Source organism: Protopterus annectens, chromosome 2.part2 (assembly GCF_019279795.1).
Source record: "Protopterus annectens isolate FY-2018-M chromosome 2.part2, PAN1.0, whole genome shotgun sequence".
In the NCBI taxonomy this organism is placed as follows: Eukaryota; Metazoa; Chordata; order Ceratodontiformes; family Protopteridae; genus Protopterus; species Protopterus annectens.
The window spans coordinates 231,841,906-231,868,014 of record NC_056730.1 but is presented as its reverse complement, the minus strand read 5'-3'; positions in this window follow the sequence as shown (position 1 = coordinate 231,868,014).

Here is a 26,109-nt window from a genome sequence, read left to right as displayed (position 1 = left end):
GTCCTCTAATTTGTTTAAGCCAGATTTTCTGAGTTTTGTTAAAATGGGAGATGCATATAGAAAGGTGGAAAGTTAGTGTGCCCTGGTTATGGCATGTCTGGTGGAGCTTATAAGGTAATGCTTGGCTCTGTAAAGTGAGGCAAGTTTGATGTAAGCCTTTTTGATGGTCTGCGCTGTGTTTATCAAACTTTAGGCAGTTATCAGTTGTGACCCAAAGACGTTTGGTGTGTTCAATTGGTTCAATGTTGGTTTTATTAGAAAACTAAATGATAAAGGGGAGAAGGTGATCATGTGACTTGATATTAAAGAAGCGCATTTGTTTTGTTTTGTTTGGATTAAGTATTAGTTGGTAGTTGGAGAGATAGCTTTCAATATCTAGGAAGTATTTTATTTCCACGAGTTCACAAAGGGAAGGAGCTGAACATATGAGGGAGGAGTCATCAGGATACTGTATGGTGGTGGCTAGGTGGGTGGCAGTACAGAGTTTTTAGTAAATATGGTAAAAAGCAGTGGACCTAGCATTGAGCCTTGTGGAACACCAACTGTGATGGGGAGTGGGGACAGAGTTTGTTTCTCCTCTTCACTGCTTGTTGGATGTCTGTTAAGTAGCTGTGAAACCATTTTAGGGCTGCTTGGATGAGTTTTAAGGATGTTAGTTCATTGAATAGTTTTTGGTGGGACACGGTATCAAATGCCTTTGACATGTCTAGGAAAATGGAAGAGACTAGTTGGCTCTTGTTTCTGAGCTGGTTTATGGTATTGGTAAAACTTATTAGAGCAGTTGTGGTACTGTGTTTGGGTCTGAAACCATGTTGGGTATTACAGAGAAGGTTGCAACTTAGTAGATATTCAGGAAGTTGTTTGTGTATGCCTTTTTCAAGTATTTTGGCTAGTGGATGGAGTATAGCAATTGGGCTCTAGTTTGAGAAATCAGTTGAGGAGCTGCCTTTATGCAAGGAGATGATATAAGAAATTTTCCAGAGTTTGGGGATGTATTGCTCGGAAATTGGCCAACTAATAAGGATATATATGGGATAACAGATGGCATCTGTTGTTGATCTGAGAAATTCATTAGGGAGTAGGTCAGCAGCATGGGATGTGGGCTTTAATTTATTGAGATTTTTTTTAATGCTGCTAGTTTGTGCTGGTCTGATAGAAAAATAATTCAGGCTACGTACTGATCCTGTATGATCAGTTAGGGGAGTACTGATGTCATACATTATGATGGATAGCACTGACTTTATGAAGTGTGAATTAAATTCTGAAGCAATGCTATCTGTGGAATTTGAGGTGGTAGGTGATGGAGTTGTGAACTGACTGGCCAGGTTTATGGAGTTGTTTTTTTGGCCTCTTGATATCGAGTCCATGCTTGATCTCTCTGTTTGATGAGTTGCTTGGTGTCCTTAGTTAACCATGGTAAATGTTTTGATTTTACACAGATCTTTCTAAAGGGTGCAAATTAATTTAGGATATTGACAAATGTATTATTGTAGTGTTGAACTGTTGAGTTTAAGTGTAGATATTTTAGTGGGGGGCAGTCACATTGTAGTAGGAAGGATTTGAACATTTTTGGGGAGAAGTTCCTTTCATTGTGATATGTTTAAATATAATGGGCAGGATTCACAAAGCCTCCATGTAAGAGTTATAACTCATACACGGAGGCTGCAGTTAAACGGAGTGATGTCAGCATGCTTTGCATATTCATGAGAGCATGCTGAATCACATTTAAGGCTAACACGGTCCGTGTAAGACAGTAGGGGGCGTGTCCATAGGCCGAGCCCTGTAAGCGGACATGCCCCCAGAAGAGGAAACGTTCCCAAAGTAAACACCCACGACAGAGTCCACGGAAATGTGAATAAACAGAACACAACACATGCCCCCACAGACTATGAACAGAAAACATATAAATAAACATGTTATACATTTTTTTAAATTGTAAAAATGTTTAACCGTGAGTGGCTCGTTTGCGCGGGCGTGCCCGTAGCGCAGCTACAGTTAGCAGTCAGTGGGAAAGCATATAAGAACTAAATATGCAAAATAAGCCAGAAAGCAATAGTGTAGCAGTAGCGATGTTGGCTGAAGAGCAGGCATTCATGGTTCGAGCCCCCACAACATCAATTTTTTATTCTTAGCAAAATAAGCAGGAAACAAGTCCCTGACAAATATGTACACATAAAACCACATTTTATGTAAAATGTAATGAAATAGCCCATTTATATTGAAGAAATGTGAGGTAACAAAAGAATAAAAAATGCCAGATGTGACCATAGCTGAGCTACAGTTTAACAGGGTGAGTGCATCTGCACGTAGATGAGCAGTGGTTTAACTGGTGCAAAATGAGTGCCCATAGCTGTGTAGTGGTTTAACATGCTAAATCTATGTGCCCCTAACTGAGCTGAGCGTAATATGCGTGCCGATAGCCAAATGAGGCTTAAAGCAGCGTACCCCGTTTGCGTGGTGCACAGCACTGCGCAAACAAGCTAACCGACAGGCAACATTGAGCAAGCCGTATCAAAACTGCCTTTACACAGACACACCCCTCAGCATGTCTAGACAGTCATGAAAAATAAAAAGCAGTGGCAAGGTTCGAACCCAGGATACTATACACCATAGTCACGGTACCAAACCACTAAGCCATGACAACAGTACCTAGAAATGCAATAATAGCTAATATATAGGAATGAATACAAACTGGAGCATGACAATGCAGGTTTACTGAAGATGATACAATTCCAAAATGGCCAATCACAGATATGTGCGGGAAAAACGGACTATATGCCCCATAGGCGGGAATACACAGCATAAACGATTGTAGAATTGACCTGCAGGCAGAATGACAGGAGTAGGAGAGGGTAGTTGCTTTCAAGCACAGAGGTGGGGTGTTGAGGAGTCCAGGTACATGGTCTGGCTCCTAGTCCACAATCATGAGGCCCAACTCATGCAGGGCCAGGTCCTTTGGGGAGCATACAGGGCCGAGGCATGGGACCAGTTGGCTCATGATCTCACCAGTGCCACAAGGATTCCAAGGACTGGTGAGCAGGTCCATCACCACTATGAGGACCTGAAGAGACGCAAGCAGGACCAACTGAACCTTTGGATCCAAGATGCCCGGCAAACACCCAACGCCCCACTACTGAGTAAGTTACATTTAATTATGTATGTAAGAAATTAAACTAGCTGAAATTATGGAGATGTGTATTCCAATATTACTTCATTTATATTACAGCTGCAGGTGTCCGTTCTGCGAACCGCAGAGCCTATGGTGATAGGTTGGTACGGTTGCGCCACCAGGCAGGTCAGTAATCCACTACCAGTAACTGCAAAGAAATATAAAAATATGACAGTCAGCAAAAGAGTGCAGTGTAGTCAGTAAGGAATAAAATGTGCAAGTAACAGTGTGAAAGTGTCTGCAAGTATTGCTTGATTACAAAAGTGTGTTTCAGCCTGTAAGTTAAACCGAAAAATGAAATTGACATATATTCTGAAATAAAAATGCCCTACCTGTAAGAAAATAGTACACAACCTGCAGCAGGCTGAAAAGTATAGCTGCAGAAGATGATGAAATCACATGTGTGAAATATATCCCTGTTGAAATACTGAAACATGACAGAAGTGAGACTGCTGGAAAGGATTGTAATAACTACAGGTAAAACATGTCAATAAAGCCTAGAAGTAAGTACCATCCTGAATAGCAAAATAAAAGTAAGTGAGAGAGTGTGAGAAAGTGTCATGAATCCAGCAATACAGTAGTAATAACCCCTGAATAAAGTATACTGCAGGCAAGACAGAATGAAATGCATATGAGAATCAAAACCAAACAGCGAAATCTGTTCAAAGTGTTGCTGCATCTGGAATGTGTATCCCAAAATCTAGATATGTTGCTCTCAGTCTGCAATATGCAGATAGGATGATTGTCTGATATACCAAACATCCACACTTGTCTACAGCTATATAAAGCAAATGTAGCAGGATGATGTAGCTGAACAAAGCTAGATACGAATGTGTATGAAGAACAATAAAATGTATATTGATGTTGCAGTAACAGTCCTATCACCAAGTTGAAATAGTTATCATATAGGAAACTGTAGTTAGAACAGTAGTGTGTATATAACTGTAGCTATTAGAAATGTACAGCATATGTATTGGTATTTGAAGGTGTTAATATAATTTTCTTCACCCCATCCTATAACCACATATAACCCATTCCACGTGAAAATGGTATGTGCAATCACAATTAACACCCCTGGACGTTTGTCCTGTTGGGTCATATATATTTGCATGTCCATTGATGCATCTGCCCTGTTCATACATCCAAACCTGATGGCCTTTTGCCATCAATTAACCCTGCATGTTGTTGGACTGTGTATTTGTGCTCAAATTATGCATGTGTTATGCACGCTGTTCAATGGTGTGAATATCTGGGTGTTTGGTTAATGGGAATACTAATGCATGCTGTTACAACTAATTGTGAATTGTATTATATGTCACTAACCCAAACTGTCATGACATAATGCAAAACATAGGACGACAGGGAAGGTGGGTTCCGGCGGACCCACCTCTCCCACCTCAGCTGGCGAGTGCACCTGGCACTAGTGCCAAGTCCGGACCCTCCTCCAGTGGCCCTGTGCCACCTGCGGGTGGAAGCACTGCAGGGGATGGGGCTCACCCCCCCCTCTGCAAGTGTGGCCGGAGGAGAACCACCACTCACCCTCCGTAGCGTCCTGACTGTGGTGCGTATGGAGATTCAGGACTCTGTTCTCAAGCCCCTACACCAGCTTGAGGCACGGATGGCACAACTAACGGGCATGCCTGTTGCCCGGCCTACACATCCCCCAGCACAGCCCCGTCATGGGCAGTGAAGGAAAAGTGGAAACTGCCTATGGGTGGGGATATCAGTTCCACTGTTGCCATCTGTGGGCTCATGGGCTCTGGATATCCAAACCTCCGCCTCGTCAATTGTGCAACCTGCCCACACGTGCCATACACCGCCCCTGTATGAGTCTTGTTTGTCTTGTCTGTTTACCTACCCAACCTACCTCCCCAGCTGTACCAACTTCCTTCACCTGACATACCACTCTCACCTGACCAAAAAAAAAAAAAAAGGGCACTCTGTACCCACAAAAAAATTACACCCCATACATAGCTGCCCATTCCGCACACATGTCTGCTGGACATGGAATCTATCAACTACAATTGGCTGTACAACAAGTATTATTGTTGTCCTGACACCTCTCTCAGGGGTGGAAGGTTTCAAATGTCACACCAAATTACATACATATGCACAGCTGTTGCTGATGAAGAAATGGGCAGTTATGGGCCTTACCTACATCCCTCCTGCAAATCCCAAGCTTGTTTCCCTACTGTCTTACCCTCTTTGTGACCCCTTTTTCACCACTTTCCTGTCTCCCCATTTTCTTTTCTTTCAAAGAAAATAGCGCGGGTGTGCGCGAGAGTAAGCACCGTTAAGCGGTTGTAAGCGGGTGTGCTTGTGTGCATAGCTAACCGCCAGTGCGCATCGTGAGCTCAGCAAACCAGCGTAACCGGTTACAACTGCTTAAAAGTGCCTTAGTCACTTTGATTGACAGGTCCTGTACTCAGTTCAAAAGCAAAATAAAATTCCACTATCAGTCCCGAACCCAGGACCTTGGAAACACTAGTCTGTATGACCTTCCACTAAGCCATGACTCTTATACAAGAACATTGTGCTAAAATAAATATAACATGTAATAGTAGGGATGAATGTAAAGGGAATATAGGATGTGTAGTACACAAAGCATGTCATTTAAAATTACTGTCAAAACTACTGGATTTCCATAATAGTAGTGTGTGAACAGAAACAGCCATGCTAGTTGGCAGCTTGTAGATAATAATGTCAGTTAAAGAACATATATAAATGTATGTATATGTACATATATATATATATATATATATATATATATATATATATAGATATATATATAGTTGTAGGAGTCATTGTGCATACACACTTGCTACAGGGAACATGAGAGAGGAATGGAGAAATGTGAATATACAACACATTCTGAATCATGAGAGAGATACTAACCTTTACACTCACAGAACACTATCCACAGCATACCAGCATGGTCCCCGACCTTACAATCTGAAAGGGCAATGCCTATCCCACATACCCTTTTATAGCACTGGCCTGAAATCACAGTGAGAACTGCAATCAGTACACAACTGGCTGTATGCAATTAGCAAATGCTGGCTTACAACTGGTGCAGAGGCCATCACATGGACCTATGCAGATACCTACAAAAGCATCCAGTGCTAACACTCCACACATGCAATACATTCATTGCACTGACTGGAAGCAGACAGAGAGAGAGAGCAAAAAGTGAGAGAGAGAGAGAATAAAAAAAAAAAAAATTATACACTGTGACTCTGTCACCCGAAACTGTCAGCAGTGACAGTAGCAGCAGCAAGCAGAAGCAGTGGTAACACAACCAGCTGCGACAAACACAGGTAATGCAAAGTAGCAGGTTAATAGTGTGCATACTGTGAACCCTCCAAATGTGTCATAGGTCTGTATCTATATGTATGTCCATGTGATATGTTGCGTGTACATAGTTCCACCAAAAGAGGATGACCATACATTACATGTCAATCAGTCTTAGGTCATGATCCTGGCAGCAGTTGTCTGTGCATTGCCCTAGCAATGGCTGTAGTGACTGCTTTGAAAGGTCAGCCAGGTTCAAAAGACAGGATCAGCCCATCACAAAGGCACAATGGCTGGGAACAAGTGTCTGCATGTACCCGATATCACTGCATATGCATCCCATACTGCATAATTCCATAGCTTAGCAGACCAGGCCAGTTATGCATATGATGTGGTAGTTCTCAGTGTCAGTCGAGGTGCCTCCTTAGTGGTGTGGGACCACTGTTGCTGTATGCCACTGTCCAGGTACATATCCTGTAGTACGGCCAAGATAAATTATCAGCGTTATATGCGGTTGTATGTCCTCTCGGAGTGCAGGTAGCACACATCCAGGGATACCATGAGGTCACAGTGATGCTGTGTGTTCTTCTCTGCTGAGGGCGGCCCTCACCTGGACATGTGAGATGATAGGGAGGTTACATCCTGCTGTGATGAATATTTCAACTGGTGGGGGAGAAGGAGGGAGGATACGTGCACCGAACATGTCTGCAAGATTGTTGCCAATATCCGTGTGTTTGGTGAATGTTAAGTAGGTGTGTATTAACACAGAGCATATCTGAGGCATGTGGTCCATATGTGTAACATAACTGAAGAAGGCCTTGTGGTCATCCATAGTGTCTGTGTCCATTTCCCTCCCAGAGTAGGCCATGGCCATTGTTATGATGGACCGTAGCGTAGTACCAGTGCTGACCACAGATGCCTTCCCTTAATGTGAATGTGCTCTGTCCTGCAGTAGCCTCCTGCTATTGTTATACAATCTGCCTCTGTCTGGGGTCCACCGGACAGGATGCCTAACCTTTGTGCATAGGGTCTGGGTTAGAAATGTGTGTGCAAGTTCCATGCAATCTGTGGCATGTCCGTGGTAAGCATTTGCAAAGGGGTCAGCAGTGTTGCTTGTGGCTTCCACTGGCCCAGTGTGCTGCATGGATACCATCTCAGTCCCAGCAAGTGAATAACTATCTAATCACATACATATCAAAGTAGTCTACTGTGCTGGTGGTGGTGGTGGGATATGTATATCCAGGCCGAGTAACTTCTGTCCACATCACAGTAGTGGGCGGTGTCCCACATAAAGTACCTTGGGATGAACCCCCAGAGTGAGGTTGTGCATTGCACCTGTCAGTGTGTGCTGACCGATGGGGCATGCTACTATGTTGTGTGGAATATGGCAGGTATTGTTGCACAGGTGTTGGCTGAGCACTGATATCTGGCCATGTACCTGTGTATCCACCACTACACACACACATGCAACATATGGGAGTAGTAGTAGTATATCACTACACATGAGTATCATGTATAGTATGTGTGCCATATATTGCTGACATGTTCTGCTGATATCCTGTTTGTGTTCTTTTCCAGGGAGGTGGCGTGTCAGCGTAACCCCACCTACTCTGTGGCGGAAGAAGAGGAGATCCACCAGAGCCTGGTGCGGGAGTATGACATCCTGTTTTCCCGCATCAGTCAGAATCAGCAGGAGAGGGCTGCACTGTGGCAAGACCTTGTCCGTAGGGTAAATGATATTGGCACGCATAACAGGACATATGAGCAGGTACGACATCACTGCAGTGATTTAATCTGAAGTGTCCATCAGCGTGTATCAGATATCCACAGGCAACAGGTTGCCACAGGAGGTGGGGTGGCCACACATCCCCCCTTACCAGACTGGAGGGGCTATATCTAAGTGTTGTGGCTCCAGCCCTGGAACACCAACAGCAGTACACCTGCATTATGATGGAGGCTGGTTCCACACAGCAGCACGACATGGAGCGTGCAGGTAATATGCCATATGTACACTTGACTGTTCTGTACACTGTATCATATGCAATATCAATGGCACAGTTGTGCCCACTGACATTAATCTCATCATTTCTGCAGGTCCCTCCGGGGTTACAGCAATTCGGGCCATCCATGCTGGTGTGTGTGTTTAACATAACCTATAATAGTCCTGATAATGCTAGTAACAGTAGTGTAACTCAGTAGTGCTCTGTGTGTATACTGCGGGGTGTGCATGTGTGCAGGTGTGCCTGTGCCCAGGTGTGCATGTGTGCATGTGTGCAGGTGTGCCTGTGTCCACGTGTGCATGTGTGCATGTGTGCCTGTGTCCACGTGTGCATGTGTGCATGTGTGCATGTGTGCATGTGTCCACATGTGCATGTGTCCACGTGTGCATGTCTGCATGTGTGCCTGTGTGCATGTGTGCATGTGTGCCTGTGTGCATGTGTCCACGTGTGCATGTCTGCATGTGTGCCTGTGTCCATGTGTGCATGTGTGCCTGTGTCCACGTGTGCATGTGTGCATGTGTCCATGTGTGCATGTGTGCATGTGTGTAGAAGTGCATCACTAGTAGCAATGTCTGGAGACTGTAAACTGTGTTTCCTGTCTTCCTCCCACAGGTTCTGGAGCTGCTCTGGTGACCTGCAGCAGGGAACCTGAATCCTGTGCCACGGCTACTGGTAATGATGATATTTGTGTAATGGTACAGGAAGGTGTGTCAGGGTCCACCATTAGTCAGCCAATTGACAGCACACAGCTGTCAACCCCATCATTATGCACAGTCATCCTGCCAGTACATCCTTTGTCACCATTGTCCCTAGGTGATGGACAGGATACAGTGAGCATTGACCAGAGTAATGTGGTACCTGTGGCACATGCGTCCCCACACAGCAGCCATGGGCAGGGTTCTCCGATGGTACCACACAGACAGTTGCCCATGGGTTCTTGTGGGAGCATCCGTGGGCGTACTGCCTCTGGCCGACGTGCCCAAAGAGGTCTGTCAACCTCAGCTATGTTTCGGACTGTCATGCAGGCACAGTCATGTATGGAAAGGTACACCAGACAGGGTCTGAGGGAGCTGAGAGCATGTCACACAGCCATGACAGACAGTATGCGTGACATTGCGGATGCTATCCGTAACTTCACCGATGTCATAGACAGACGTTGTGGGGACATATTACAGCAGTTCCACAACCAGATGTCCATGAGCCAGGGCAATGGTGGGCGTTTGCGGCATCGATGTGGCCATATGCCGGCAGCAGCTGGCAGTCAGCGTGGACAACAACAGGCTCTCGCACGCCCCCATAGTGCCAGCAGCAGCCCCAGCAATGCTGGGTCTGTGCTGTCATCGGAACACCCCAGCAGACCACGTGCACGTGGCTCTGGACAGTCCCAAAAGGGACTTGTGTACAGTCAACACACTCCTGCTTCTGATGACAGTACCCAGTCTGGCTTAGTACTGGATACGGTCCGTAGCACCCCTGCCAGGCACAGGTACCGCGTCCGTGCACACAGACACTGATCTGTATGACCTGCCAAGTGCAGTCTGTGGCTGTCCACAAACCCCTGAATATGGCAACAATGAGGTGGAACTGTGTGCGTGCATACACACATGCGAAATGTTAACACCTAGGGTGACCACATACATGCACACACTGCACCAACACTGCCCCACCCTGTACTGCTGCCCCTCACCAACAGACATACACACACATGTCAATTGGTGGTATCAGTGGCTGACTCAGGCATACCTAATCCACACCCTGTGCATATAATGACACTGTGCCACCTCCTGCAATCTCCATCATCATTGCGGGAACAGGTAAACACGTTGCTGATGCACAGGGTGACTACATAGAAGTGTATTAGTAGTATCATGTTGATAACAGTACAGTGTGCTGCTATGACTGTGTGTTTATCCCAGCATGCCTGCTGCAGTAACTGTATGAATGTCCTGAATTGTTATCTGCACCCATAGTACATACCAAAGTATAACAGCTGCACATAATTGCATGCCGGTGGTAAGGTTGTCAACAGATAGCCGCATACATGGGTAGCACAGGAGAAAAGCTAATGCAAGTAGTGATATGCAATGGTGGACATGTACAGTAATGGTGTCAAGTTGCCCACAATGACTATGCCATGCCATGGTCTTTGGTGCAGGCTGGAGAAGTTGTTTGACCGCAACTGAGCTACAAAATATAAGTATTTTTTGATTATTTTAACAGATTACTGTTTTTATAATTTAATATATATAAAGCACTTTGTCTATTCAGAATCTTCAGAAATCTTTTTCTGTTTAAATCTTTCATAGCTTGTTGTCTTAGGCTATTGTATAAACTGAAACATTTACTCTGTGTAATTATCTCTTGGCTAGTGGGGGCTGGTTCTTTTGTGTTCTTGTAAAAAAAAAGTTGTGTTTCTGGTCTTTGGTGCAGGCTGGAGAAGTTGTTTGACCGCAACTGAGCTACAAAATATAAGTATTTTTTTGATTATTTTAACAGATTACTGTTTTTATAATTTAATATATATAAAGCACTTTGTCTATTCAGAATCTTCAGAAATCTTTTTCTGTTTAAATCTTTCATAGCTTGTTGTCCTATTTTGTCCCAGCCTCCCTCCCTGTTGGTGTCTTGCTCTTATACTTGGTGGCTTTGCAGTTGCCCGCCCCTACTGTGACACACCTCCCAGTCTAGTGTCATTAGCTCATTCTTCTTAATACAGAGAGAACATTTGATAAGGCCTTCTGTTCCTCCTTTTACCTTTCAAAAGTAAAACAAAACTTTTTTTCTTCTTAGCCTGAACCTTCTTGTGTTCTGACTGTCCTTCTCAAACATATTGGAAATATACAGTATATTTCAGAGCATTTGTTATAACTGTATTTGCTATAACTGATTTAAGTATTTTTTGGCTGGCTTTTGAATATTTACTGCTTAGCGACTGCATCTTAGCCTGTTTATACAGCTCTGCATTCTATTTAAACTGTTTTGTGTTGATTAACTGTTTTGCACTCTTAAAAGTTATTTGTTGCTTAATTTTACCTGTAGGCTAACACACTCAAGTGTGCTAGCCACTTAAAAGCATTTATAGCATTTACTGTCTGTTTTTTCCTTGTCTCTGTAAAAAAAAAAAAAAAAAAAATCTCTTGTTCTCCCACCTTACTGAACTAGAGTAGTCCAGTTTCAGAGTTGCTGATCCCTGGGCTTTGTTTTTAGTTCCTGTTACTGATCCATTGCCTTATTAGGAAGGAGGAAGTTTCTTTGCTTACCAGTGGGAGTGGGAAGCACTGAGCAGCCTTTTGTCCGAATTGGTGAAGTTTCAGCCAGAAACTAGTAGTCTATTGGTCGTTTTGGGCCAATTCCTAGCTCCTTTCAGCCCCTGCTATAAAACACGCTAAACACGTGTTTTCCAGAGCTTGTACCAACTCTGCACAGATCCTCGTGGTGGCCTGCAGAGTGATCCAAGCAGCAGGGAGCTAAAAGAGTGACTTTCTACCAGATATAAGTATTTTTGTGGCTTTCCCACTGTTATTAAGCTAGCGACTGCATTTTAAGCCTGTTTTACTGCTACTTTAAGTGATTTCTGCATTTTACACTGTTTATTGCACTTTAAGTTACTAATTGTTGCAAATTGTTTCTGTAGGCTACACACTAAAGTTAGCCGATTTACAGCATTTATAGCATTTACTGTCTGTTTTTCCTTATCTCTGTAATAAAACAAAAATCTCTTGTTTTCCCACTTTACTGAACTAGAGTAGTCCAGTTTCAGAGTTGCTGATCCCTGGGCTTTGTTTTTAGTTCCTGTTACTGATCCATTGCCTTATTAGGAAGGAGGGAAGTTTCTTTGCTTACCAGTGGGAGTGGGAAGCACTGAGCGCCTTTTGTCCGATGTGGTGAAGCTTCAGGCAGAAACTAGTAGTCCATTGGTCGTTTTGGGTCAATTCCTAGCTCCCTGCAGCGCCTGCTATAAAACACGCTAAACTGTACTGCTGATCTAACCAGCATATCCTATAACTGAAAAGTTCATCTCTACTTGATTCCCAAGTAGACTATTCTCTATCTGTAAAGCCTAGCACTTACTCCTACAGTACTTGCACCTTGATAAAGCACTCTTATTATAGATAGTACCCCACCAGCCCAAAACCCACTTCCCCGAGTCCTTTGAAAGTTCTTTATCTACTACTTCTAGTATGTCGGGATCAGTTGCTAGTGTCCTCTCCAGCTCAACTGGTGAACCTGGGAATATTGAGGCAATGTTACAATTGCCTCATGTACCAGAACAATCCTCTCCTTCTCCCACAAAACACAAATACATGCGAGATGCAACTATACGGCCAAACTGGAGGCTGAGCTCTCTCAACATAGGACTGGCAAGACCAGACAGGAGGAGAAGGCAACCACACACAATACATACCCAGTCACACATGGTACCATCACAACTTCAAATCATACACATACTCACACAAAGACATACTCGGAGGCTCTGGTCAAAAATTTACCAAAACAGCAGAGGCCAAAGCAGACACCCAAACAACTACCACCTCACGACCCAACACATGCAACACATAGACCACACAGTCAGAGTGTCAAACAGTCACAGCCCTTAAGGCCAAACAAAATGCCAGACACACTTGTCATTGGTGATTCCATAGTCAGGCACACTGGCGTCCGCTCACCAGACTGAGTAAGGAGAAGGTCACAGTAAGCTGCCTGTCGGCTAGAATCCGCCACATAACGCAAGCACTCAGGTCTCTCAACAGCAGGTACAAGTACGACTCAGTCATTGTCCATGCTGGTGTCAACGACCTGAGACGTACCTCCTTGACTACATGAAAGGGACGCCGAGGAGCTCTCTGATTATGTAGCCCAGGCAGGTATGACCTTGACCAGGCAGTATCCTACCTTCACCTAGAATGATGCCACAATACAGTGATAAGATGATCAGCTTTAATAATTGGCTTAAATTCTGGTGTCATTCAAAGGGGATCCAATGTCTGTCTGCCTGGGATGACATGCTGGACAAGCCACGCTGCCGAGGGGGCGCTTGCACCTGTCACCCTGGGCTTCAGATAATGGCAAAGGCTCTTGCCACCCCATAGTGCCTTTTTAGGCAAGGCTCAAATTCTAAACCTACCACCCTAGAACACCAAAAAGGAAAAAACTAAGGGTAATGCTGCTCAATGCCAGAAGTCTCAATCTCAAGATGCACGCACTCGAGGCCCTTCTCAATATGGAGAACATCGATGTCTGTGCTGTGACAGAAACCTGGTTCAAGGCTCCTGAGAGCACCCCAGCACTAACAGGTTTCACCTCATATCATACGTTCCGCCCCAAAATCCGGACAACACCAAGAAAGAGGGGGTGTCCATATTCATAAAGGACACCCACACCTCAAGGTTAATGGCAACAGCACGATGCATCGGAGACCATCCAGGTGCAATTAACCATAGGCAAGACTGCTCTGCAATTTGTAGCATGTTACAGGCCACCCTCTCAAACTCAGGAACCTCACATGGCCTTCCTGAAAACATTGGAGGGGATAAATGTATCTCCAAACACCATCATACTAGGTGACTTCAACTACCCTAATATAGACTGGGAACACTACTCAAGCCCGAACACTCTAACCCAAAGATTCCTGGAGTTCATAAACTCAAATGCCATGGAACAACTAGTCACCATCCCCACAAGAGGTGAAAACATACTTGATCTCATCATCACGAACATGGGATCAAAATGTTCAACACCGAAGTATACCCCTCACTGGTGAGATCAGATCATAAACTAATCTCTGGAGGTCCTCATCCCGCCCCACCTGAAACAAAAAGACCACAGTGAAAAATTCAAAGCCGATTTCACACTTCTAAAAACTAGTGTGGTCTCCTTTAAGGCCCCTGAGCCAGTGGTAAACATTACTCAAACCGCTGAATCACTTACAAATGCCTTCTACCAGCACCTACAGGACTGCATGGATCAGGCAATCCCAAACAAAACTAAGACTCTCTGTACCAAAGGCAAGCATCCAGTCTGGTGGACCCCAGCCATAAACAAGCTCTACAACAAAGGAGGAAGCTACTACAAGATAGAGCAAAATCCTTGAAAGGTAAGACACCTTGATCATTATAAGTAAAAACTAAGAGCTCTCATAAAATCATCCAAGGCAAATTTTGAGAGAAAATTGCCAAGGACTCTAAAGACAATCATAAGGCCTTCTTTAGCTATGTTAGAAACCTAGGAGGAAACTCCCAGATATGCTCAGAATTAGTTCAAAATGATGTGAAAATTACTGAACCTACACACATTGCTAACATACTGGCTGACAGGTTCAGTGCAAACTTCTCCCCCTCCCCCAAAGGAGAGATATCTATTCCAGAGGATTGTAGCCCCCAAACATCTCCAACGCCCAGGTGAGAACTGCCCTCACTAAGGCAAAACACAGCATCCATGGGACCGGATGGTGTCCCGGCTGTGTGCTTCATGAACTCAGCGAGGAATTAAACCCACAGTTAGGACAGCTGTTTAATCTTAGCCTCACCTCAGGATACATTACCCAAGGAGGCGCATGGCGACTGTGGTCCCACTTCATAAGGGCGGTGCCTCCACAGACCCTGGAAATTACCGCCCATTAGCTTGACAAGCCTTATCTGCAAAGCCATGGAGAGGATCATAATGGAACTCATAAATAAAGACATAGGGAACTTGCAGACTTTGGATCCAACCCAGTTTGGCTTTTGTCAAAGGCAGATCCTGCCTCTTAAACTTGGTTGACTTTTTCAGACAGTCACCAAGGCCATTGATGAGGAAAGGCAGTCCATACAGCCTACCTCGACCTGGCAAAGGCCTTCACACAATACCCCACTCAGGTATCATGAAAAACTCATCAGCTTGAATGTAAACCCATACATCACAAGATGGGTTGCAAACTGGCTAAGTGACAGAACCCACAGGGTCAGAGTTGCTGGAGCCATGTCAGACTCAAAGCCTGTCACAAGTGGTGTCCCACAGGGCTCAGTCCTGGGTCCACTCTTGTTCGGCATCTACTTTTCTGAAGTACAAGCAAACACAGGAGGGTTATGGCTGACAAAGTTTGCAGATGATGCAAACTGACATAGTCGAAACACATCTGACACAGATATCCTCCAGAAGGGCCTCACAGAAACGGATAACTGGTGCCAGAGCCATGGCCTGAAGTTAAACGCCAAAAATGCATAGTCATACCCTTCGGGAAAAACAAGGTTACCCCTAGCTACCATATAGGTGACAATCCACTGAGCACAGAAAAGTCATCAGGGATCTGGGGACCCAAGTTGACAGTAGTCTTTCGTTTGACACTCATGTTGCTAAAGTAGTTAGGAAAACCTTCTATATCACCACCTGATCATGAAGGATTCACATCTAGATCAAGGAGGTCATCGTCCCCTGTACTCATCACTCATTAGACCTATGATTGAGTACAATGCCCCGCTCAGAATGTATCTGACCAGACACCTGATGCAGCTTGAAAGGCCCCAAAAGTTCCTCACCAAAAGGATAAAGGGTCTCAAAAATATGTCTTATGCTGCCCGACTGAAAGAACTCCAGCTTTATTCAGTCTCATACCGCTTGCTCAGAGGTGACCTGTGCCTGACATATAAGGCCATGTCAAACCCAGATTTGATGAATATGCTTCACCTCAAAAATCTAGATCCCTCAGAACCACAAAGGCGGAGACTTAAACCTTGACAGTTATAAATAGAACGCAGCTGGAGGGACAGATTCATCACCCAGAGACTCCCTATGCTGTGGAACAAAATCCGGTACATGTGAGGCAGAGCACCTCTGGCCTTGTTCAAGAGGAATCTTGACCAATGGATGGGAGATCGCAGATATACCCCAGGGATTACTTCAGTGTCACTGCTTGACAGAGGGACAGAAAAATGATAGGCATAGTTTTTATTCAAACTAAAGGGGTGGCGAAAGCCACATAACTATGGGCTAGGCTTATAAATGCCCTTGGGCAGATAGCCTAGTATGAACCTATGAACCTATGAACCTATGTTCGCGCATGTAGATATGTGTGCAGTATCAATGTAATCCAAATCACAAATAACTATGACCTAATATCAGTTCTACCATGGGCATCTGCGCTGTGTATTCCTGGGTACATGTTGATAGTGCCTACATATTTGCATTGTTACTTACTGTTATTGTTACCCCTTCTTTGTTGTAAAATGCACTACTTCCAGCCCTGTTTACTGTAGCTTTGTTTGCATGCATGTTAGCTTGGGGTTCCCTGGAACACTGCTTACACCTGCAATGCAGAGTTACAGTGCTTCTGTAGACTTCTAGTGACATCTGCATAGCGTACGATACGTATGTCAACTTTCCACATGACAGAACGTCACTGTCTGTCCTGTACGCATGTACGTTGCCTGTGACACATTGCACACGTCTTACCTGGCATTTACCCACGTGTGCAGTCATATATGTCAGTGCTATGAAAGAGCAGCGGTACACCCACACATACACACCTTCAGTATGTTGTTCCCCATTGGCCCTATGTGTTGGTACTCACCATGGCAATCACACTACTAGGGTAGCATGTGCAAAGGTAACCTGTGAATAACCTCTGTGGTCCAATTGTGGTTTATGTGAGTCATGTGTCAATGTCACAGCTGCCACATATATGCAGTCAGCCATCACCCTTGGCCAGGAACGTACAACACATGTGTGGGATGCCACCACACAGCCAATCTGGGGACTGGGCTCTCTAAACCCAGTAATGCCATACCCTGTCAGGTGGCATGTCATATATACTACATCCTGGACAAATGTCAACCCCAGTCCCTGCTGCTACTATTGATAATATCCCTGAAGATGTTCCTGATAGTTTTGACCAATTCTTTACTGAGACATTTCAGGCCCTAGCTAGCCATCTACCTCCTAGCTCCCCTGGTCCTGAAAGTAGCACCCCTAGAAACCTACTTGCGTTCAGCTGCCAACCAGTCACCACTTCACTTCTCCGTACCTTGATTGAAATAGTGAAACCCACTACACTTTCTGCTGATCAACTCCCTGCCGAGTACCTATCAAAATCAGATGATGCTATTGCTTACCCCGTCTCAAAGGTAATCAAACGAACCATGGTAGAATCTAAATTTCCCACCATCTGGAAAATGTCATATGTAATCCCACTTCACAAAGGAGGCAGCTCTACTGAATTCTCCAATTATAGGCCAATAGCTATACTCTCTCCACTTGCAAAGATTATGGAAACTTTAGTCATAGACAATTCATGCACCACCTAATCCAAACTCGCCTTATGGCAGACAGCATGGCTTCCGTCCTCATCACAGCACTACTTCAGGCCTCCTAGCTTTACTAACACCATAAACCATACTTGCAACACTAATTATATATCCTCAGCCCTCTTTTTGGATCTTTCCAAGGCATACGATTTGGTCGATCACCAACTTGTAATCCACACCCTGCAAACATTCTGTCTAGATACTGGAGCCTTCCCAATGGTTTCAATCCTATCTGCATGGTCGACAGCTGGCTGGCCTCTGGCAGAACAAACTCTCTAACCTTCTACCTAACACCCTCAGAGTACCACAAGGCTCTATACTAGGGCCCTTGCTGTTCTCCATCTTCATTAACGACCTTTATACTGTCATCCCAAAAGTCAGCTGTATCCAATATGCTGAAGACTCTACTCTGATCTGCTCAGCCACATCTCCAGTAGAGTTATGGTCAGCTACCCAGACCACCTTTAATATAATAGAAAACTGGCTTTCTGAACTTCGTCTGATCCTAAATCCCAAATAAACTAAACTGCTGTTATTTCACCAACACGTAGGTCTACCGCTTTCACCGTTACCATAACATCAACTGATGGCACAATAATCTCCCCTGACCCATCTACTAAACTATTATGTGTCATCATAGACAATAATCTCAAATGTGACCTACATGTTAACCAAATGATCAAAGCCAGCAATAGAAAACTAGGGTCACTTTACAGAATTAAAGCCTTCCTAGCCCCTCCAGCTAAAGGTGCCATAGCTCGCTCACACCTTGTTTCAACCCTTCTGTATGCATCCCCTCTACTCTTGAATATGAACAAGACTGTCCTTAACAAACACTCAATTTGCTACAACCACATTTCCAGGTTTGCCACTGGGCTGCCTTTTAGGACACATCATTGCATCAATCTAAATCAGCTTGGTTGGCTTGCATTACCCAGTCTAATACAGTATAACCAACTGATTATGGCCTATAAAATCCTCTATAATCCAGACAATACTCCTGCACTTCAAATATTATCACCCCCTATAACAATCCTAGACTGCTTCGATCCTCTAACAAACTACTAATTCAGACTAGCAAATTTAATAACACAGCCGGTGATTCTCTCTTTGCAAACTCTGTAAGTAGATCCTGGAACTCACTTCCAGCTGATATTACCCTACTGTCCACCTTAGGTCAATTTAACACTAGACTCAAACAACATTTGCCACTTAACTGGCTATGTCAATGTATCAAGCCTGGCTAACTCGAATGTGTAAAATTTGTGAACCACTTTACTGTGTAATTTAATTTAATCCTGACTTGTGCTCAGGACTAACATTAACCTGTGGAACATGTTTAACTTGATTACTTATGTAATCTCTGTAAATAATCTGTTTGTAATATGTAATGCTGGTATTATGTAATGCTGTATCTGCTACCCTCGTAGCTTGTCTCCCGGGCCTCCCCTGGAAATGGACATGCTTCCTGTCGGACTATCCAGGTCAACAAATGTAGGATAAATAAATAAATAACTAAAATATATTACAGTGACTACAATACAAGTCAGACAATGACACGCACTGACAGCATGCTGAACACACTTGGGCATATGTGGGGACTCAGAATAGCAGCCTACCTGGGCATCACACACCTCCGCAGCTGGCACACAGGCATATGTTCCGTCGGAACAGAGCACATGCCACACATGGCACACACATCCCCTGTGCCACACACTCACAGCCTGTAGGGCTACTCAACACACCTGCTACAGATGTCTCAGGTACCTGTCTTGTGTGCTGCACTGGGGTCCCGCTCAACAGGCTATATCTGGTGAAGGTCACAGTGATATGCCTCAGGGGCACTATGGTCCACCACAGAACACATGCATACAGGTCAGTCAGAGGCATGGACACATATGACTCACTCACTGACCATGCCAGTATGGCTGCCTGAGACATACCTCCCTGGACTACATGATAGGGACCATAGAATGGATCTCTCAGCATGGGGCACAGGCCAGTATGAGCCTGATGTTGGTTGCCAACATACCCTCACCAGGTATGCTACCACTATATGTGGGAAGGGTGTTGTATGTCTACATTATGCTCAGTCTCCACTGTCATTCATAGGGTATCCACTGGCTGTCAACGTGTGCTTACATGCTAGGGAAGCCACAATGATGTTCAAAGGTCATCTTGCACGTGACACCCATGGCCTGATGTATAATGGCAAAGCTCCTTGGTGCACACATACTGCCTTATGCTGCAGGACATGGTTTACATAGCCACATCCATGGGTATCACACAGGTTAGGACACTAACAGTGCTGCTACCAGCAACAGCAGTGTACACCGGAAGATGCATGCACCAGACACTGTCCTCAACACGGTGAACTGCAATGTCTGTACAGTACCAGATTCATGATTCATGGCTCACAGGTGTTACCCATCACTGACAGGTTATGCCTCATACCATGCCCGTCGTCCCCTACACATGTAACACACATGGATAGGGCGGTGGTATCCCAAGGTACCACAGATACACACACCTCCAGGTTGTTGGCACAGCACAAAGCATCAGGGCCTAATCATGTGCAGCTAACAGTGTGTCGGACTGCCATCTGGTTCATAGCCTGACACACACAACCCTCCCATACACAGGAAGACCACCTATCCTCCATAACAACACTGGCAATATGACAGTCTCAAGAACTGTGTTTATATGGCTGGACTGCATCCAGCCAAACATTGTGCGTGAGCATTACTGTAGCTACAACACACTAGTTGAAGGGTTCACAGTATGTGGTCACTGAATTGCAGTGGAATGACATGTTACCACTACCACAACAGGTGGGAACATGCAGAACCTGTACATCGACTACATGTACACTCTATGGCCCAGACCAGATGTGTATCCCCTGCTGTAGGTATTTCACCAAATACACCCACACTGTATAGAGACATACCACGTGTGGACCCTGCACAGTAAGACACAGTCATATTGGTATACATTGCAAATACCATTTATCCACTCGAGGCATGTGTCAGACATGGTAACTACTGCAGGTCACAGGTATTTATGTGTATGTGTCACACACATACATCATGTGTGCAATGCTGTTGCTGGTTTAGGCAATGGCATGCATTGTTATGTACAAAGACCCATACAAGGTCATACTGTGTGACACAACCACACGTGGCAGTTGTGGGTTACCAAAACATACCTATCTGTACTCTGACAATGGTAATAGACACAGTAGCAGAGCGCACTATTGGCATTACTAGCCAACTAGCCCTGTTTGGCTATGCTGATAGTGTGGTGACATCCCCTGTGTTTACTGGGGGAGTATGCAGCATCTGGTGTATTGTAGTATTTGCCAAAAGGATCTGTTCTCTCACACTTGCATTTACACACACCCTATTACCTCCACACACACACTTGCCATTTGCAGGATTCATTCCCCTACCTAACTAAGGTCATGACATATGAGAGAGACGCATTAGCGAAGTGCACTATTTGGTTTACTAGATAGTTCCTCTTCTCTGGCTGTACTTATAGGGTGCTGGCAACATCAGTATTTTGAAAGGGTAATGTGCATCAGGTAGTGTGATCTCCTGATTGCCAAAACTAACATGTTTTTCATACGGAAATGCACACACACAAACTCCCCACATCCAAACACACACACACATGCCATTTACAGGTTTTAAACTCCTACCTAACTACATTACGATACTCGGGAGAGACGCATTAGCAGAGTGCGCTATTCACATTACTGGGAGGCTTCCCTTCTCCCGCTGTACTTATAGGGTGCTAACATCATCTGTGTTTAGAAAGGGGAGTGTGCATCCTGTAGTGTGTTCTCCCTGTTGCCAAAAGGGACATTTCCCTCACACAAAATTGCACACACACTAACCCCCCTCATCCAAACACACACACTTGCCATTTGCAGGATTCATACCACTACCTAACTATGTTATGACACTTGAGATGGACGCATTAGCAGAGCGCGCTATTTGCATTACTAGGAAGTTTCTCTTCTCCTGCTGTACTTATAGGGTGCTGACATCATCTGTGTTTAGAAAGGGGAATGTGCATCCTGTAATGTATTCTCCTAGTTGGCAAAAGGGATACTTTTTTCACACAGTCTTGAACACATACTAACCCCCTCCACACACACTGAGAATGTACAGGATTCAAACCCCTACCTAACTATGTTATGACAGACGCATTAGCGGAGCATGCTATTCGCATTACTGGGTAGTTTCCCTTCACCTGCTTTACTTATAGGGTGCTGACATCATCAGTGTTTAGAAAGGGGAATGTGCATCCTGTAGTGTGTTTTCCCAGTTGCCAAAAGGGACATTTCCCTCTCACAGCCTTTCACACACAGAAACACCACTCACCCACACACTGAGCATTTGCAGGATTCGAACTCCTACCTAACTATATTATGACACTTGAGGGAGACGCATTAGCAGAGCGCACTACCTGAATTACTGGGCATCTGTTCTGCACCTGTAGTATTTATAGGGTGCTGACATCTTTATTTCTACAGAGGTATGTAGATGTAGTACTACCTGTCAGGTGGGGGATAGCATATATATGCATTTGCAGCCACCTACGCCAGGGTCAGATATGCACATCGCACTGGCAGGTTATGTTCTATACCATGCTTTGGGACCACAGGACCTGTAACACACAACACAACCAGTACAGAACACTACACCCACATCCAGGACACACACTTATCTACCCTGGGAACAGTGCCAGGATATGCAGGTATTCACATACACCATTCCAGTTGTTAACATCAGGTACAGGCATATTGTGTGTGAGAACTACTCAGACCTCTACCACTTTACCCTACAGCCACTACAATTTGTGGGTCCATGTGCTATGGCAGAACCACACACCACAGCCACATGGGTGAATACATATTGCATTTGTCCATCTGCAACGTGGGTACTCACTGTTCCACACCAGAGGTAGACCACCATTGTTGATATCTGACCATACCCACCTTTCCCTGGACATCCATATCTCATCTCCACCCCAGGCAAGGTTGTCACTGCACACAAACTGTGTTTAGCACAAGCAGACTCTACACTTGTGTAGACTGGGGTGGATGACTTCAGAGGACCCATGCTGGAGGACTATACTGGCCACTCAGCATAATCCTTGACAATTGCATTCTATGAGCATGTGTACAGTTTGAATTGGTCATGCTATCCCACATATACCCATGACTGCTCCACAACAAGACACCTGTCAGCTGTACACCAGCCATATATGCGCCGTACAACAGACAGAGTGACCTAATACATTGCAGAGCTGTAGCCCACAGACAGAGGACATCTGTGGACAGTTCTGGCATGGCACTTCATTCACACATACTCATTACAACACAGTGTTGACAGTGGAATCATCCAGAGAATGCAGATAGGGCTCCCCTCAGTCTGTTATTGACGGACACCTACTGTCAGAGATCCTCAGCAACCCTCTCACAGCACACACCGACAACATGGCTGTGGCTTAGCACATTCAATCCCTGAGACCTCCATGGTTCCCCTGCTTGACAGAGGCACAGCTCACTAGCCTCACATGTTGCCTTCTGTGACCTACTTTACAGTGGCACAGTAGCCTACTATCCTGGGGATGCAGATGCCAAGCACACTCTGGCTGAGCTGTCATTTCCTGGGGCAAGAAGCCTAGTATTGACCTCTACACTCATATGTTCAATTGTCAGATGCACTATATTTGTTGTGCTGTTCTACTGTTTGCAGGTCTTTATTGCCATAGCATTCCCTGTTCCTACGACCAACTTGTGTATCTTTGGAAGATGTTTGCATATGACGGCGATCCACTATATCACTTATGTCTCTGTGGTCATTTACTGTGTGCACTGGGCTGATTGCTGTGCTGTGGTTGGTTCCTGGACTGACATGTACAAATACCAGATATGTGTGGCCAACTGCTAAACGGAGATATGGCCTAAGTGTGTGAGCATGCCCAGTTCAGCCTTTCCATTGCATGTTGTCTGACATATGCCTCATTTATCAAAGTGTGCGAGCATGCCCAGTGTGAGCTTTCCATATGTTGCACTCTGAAGTCCACCACATATTTGGGTGTGTGTGAACTTTGACAATATCGCACGTTTATGATTGTGTGTTGGGTGTCATGTTGTGTACTAACTGGCCAACTGCTTCGTGTCTGCCACAACAGGGATTATACTGTGCCTGCAGGGATTGCATGGGATACTTTGCAGACAGTTCTCAACATACTTTCATAATGACCTAACACTGTAGTACCGTATAGTGTACTGGTTCGGTACTTTCACTGTGGTGGACAGTATCCTGGGCTTTAGTCCTGTGACTGCTTGACATCTTCATAGTGAGCACAACAGACTGTGTAGGAGCCAGTTGTGCACATATGACCATGTTGCAATATGTTCAGATATGGACTACCTACACCAGGCTTGTCCAACATTGCTAGTGTATTCCACAACATTGGTGGACATTGGCACACACTAGCGATGTTCCCTAGGCCATTTCTGATGCTAGTCACATGGTGTGTTTGTCCTTCGACACACATTGTAACTGGAGTTTGCCATGACATATGTCATGGTTAGTATACTGTGCCTCCGTCTACCTCTGAAATAACAGTGATACCCAGGGTAGCCTACCATCTCCCATACACTCATCAGGATGCCTCTTGAGGGGTGTCGATATGTGGCTCTCTGGCTTACCTGTACCAGGAGTTTACTGAAGTGTGGGGGTGCCTTCTGTGTTATGAATCATTCTGTACTGCTTGTCCTATGTATGTCAGTGCTGGGGTTCAGGTCTCTCATGTGCATAGCTCACTGCCATTCAGATTGTACAAGGTGCAACTTGTTCATTCATTCCAGGTTGGACATGGCTTCATACATCAGGCACAGCTTTCCTGTAGCTGGGAAGGATGGCGGTGTGTGGGGCTGCAGTTTGTTTACTCAGGCAACACATGGCATCTGTTCATGCTCTTTGCTACCTGTGGTGGGGTATTGTTGTGGACTTTACAGTTGATGGAGGTGTCTGCTGCGGTATATACCACAGGGGCTATTGTAGTCAGTTGTGACGCTGATGGAGGATGGCTGCAGAGCCACAGTGAGTTCCCCTTATCTACATCTGCCAACCTTCATGTTTGGGTGGGTATATGGTACATGTTTCTGCAAACACTACAGTCACATGTTTGTCCAGTGCAGGATATTTATCACCTTTTGTACCCAGGTCTCACATTACATGTTAGGTACCTCATTAGTTAACACCTGTGTGGTAATTTGTGGGCACTTACTGTATATCCACGGTGGTTGTCTGTACACAGTTCTGCAATTAGCTTGCTGACATGGCTATGGCTACAGTTGTCTGTTTGTAGGTGGCCCTTTTGTGAGTTGCTTGTGTCAGCTGGGGGTTGGATATGGTGGGCTGTTTGCACTCCTCTGCATACATGCTCAGTCACAGTCCTTCCATGTTGGCCTATACCTATGGGACATATATACAGAACGGGGTGGGGTGGGCCAAGACCAGGCCTTGTGGGATGCCACTCATATCCGCTTTGTAGTCTGACATGGATGCGGCATGTCTGACCATGACAGTTCTGTCCTTGGTCTGGTTTGCAACCCCTCTACTGACATAGAGTTGTATATTTAAGCTGGTGAACATATCCATACTGAACTCATACGGTATTGTCTAGAAGCATGTGCACGGTCCAGCTACGTTGTGTGGACCACATTGCCCTCATCAATGACCTTAATGACTGCTTCAAATGGGTCAGACATGTTTAGGGGCCGGTTCTGCAGTTACAACAGCCACAGTGTGTAGGGTCCAGTATCAGTAGGTCCACAATAGCCTTCTGTCTGCGGTACATACTGATCCTTTCCATAGCTGTGCAGAACAAGCTTGTCAAGATCCTGGGGTGGTAGTTTGGAGTATCCATTCAGGCAACACCTTTGTTGTGATGGACCACTGTTTTTGTACACTGCTCTTTGGGTACATATCCTGTGGTAAGGCTGACATTGGGCAGTAGTGCGATTTGTCATTCCAATATTCTTGGAGTCCATGTTGGCCTCAGCACAGGACACCATCACATACCTTTGCTGCTGTGTGTTCTGCTTTGCAGATGATGGCTGTTACCTCAGCATCTGCAATGTCAGGGGACCATCAGTCTGCTGGGATAGGTATTTTGCACTCGGGGGGGGGTGCTTGCACTACACCTGACAGGTTGTATGTTAGCAATATGTGGGTGTGGTTGGTATGTTGTTTGTAATATCTGTGTGATTCAGAGCATATCTGTGGATGCCCAACATGGTTCCTACCATCAGTTGGGTAAGCCTTGTGATTATTCTTAGTGTCCT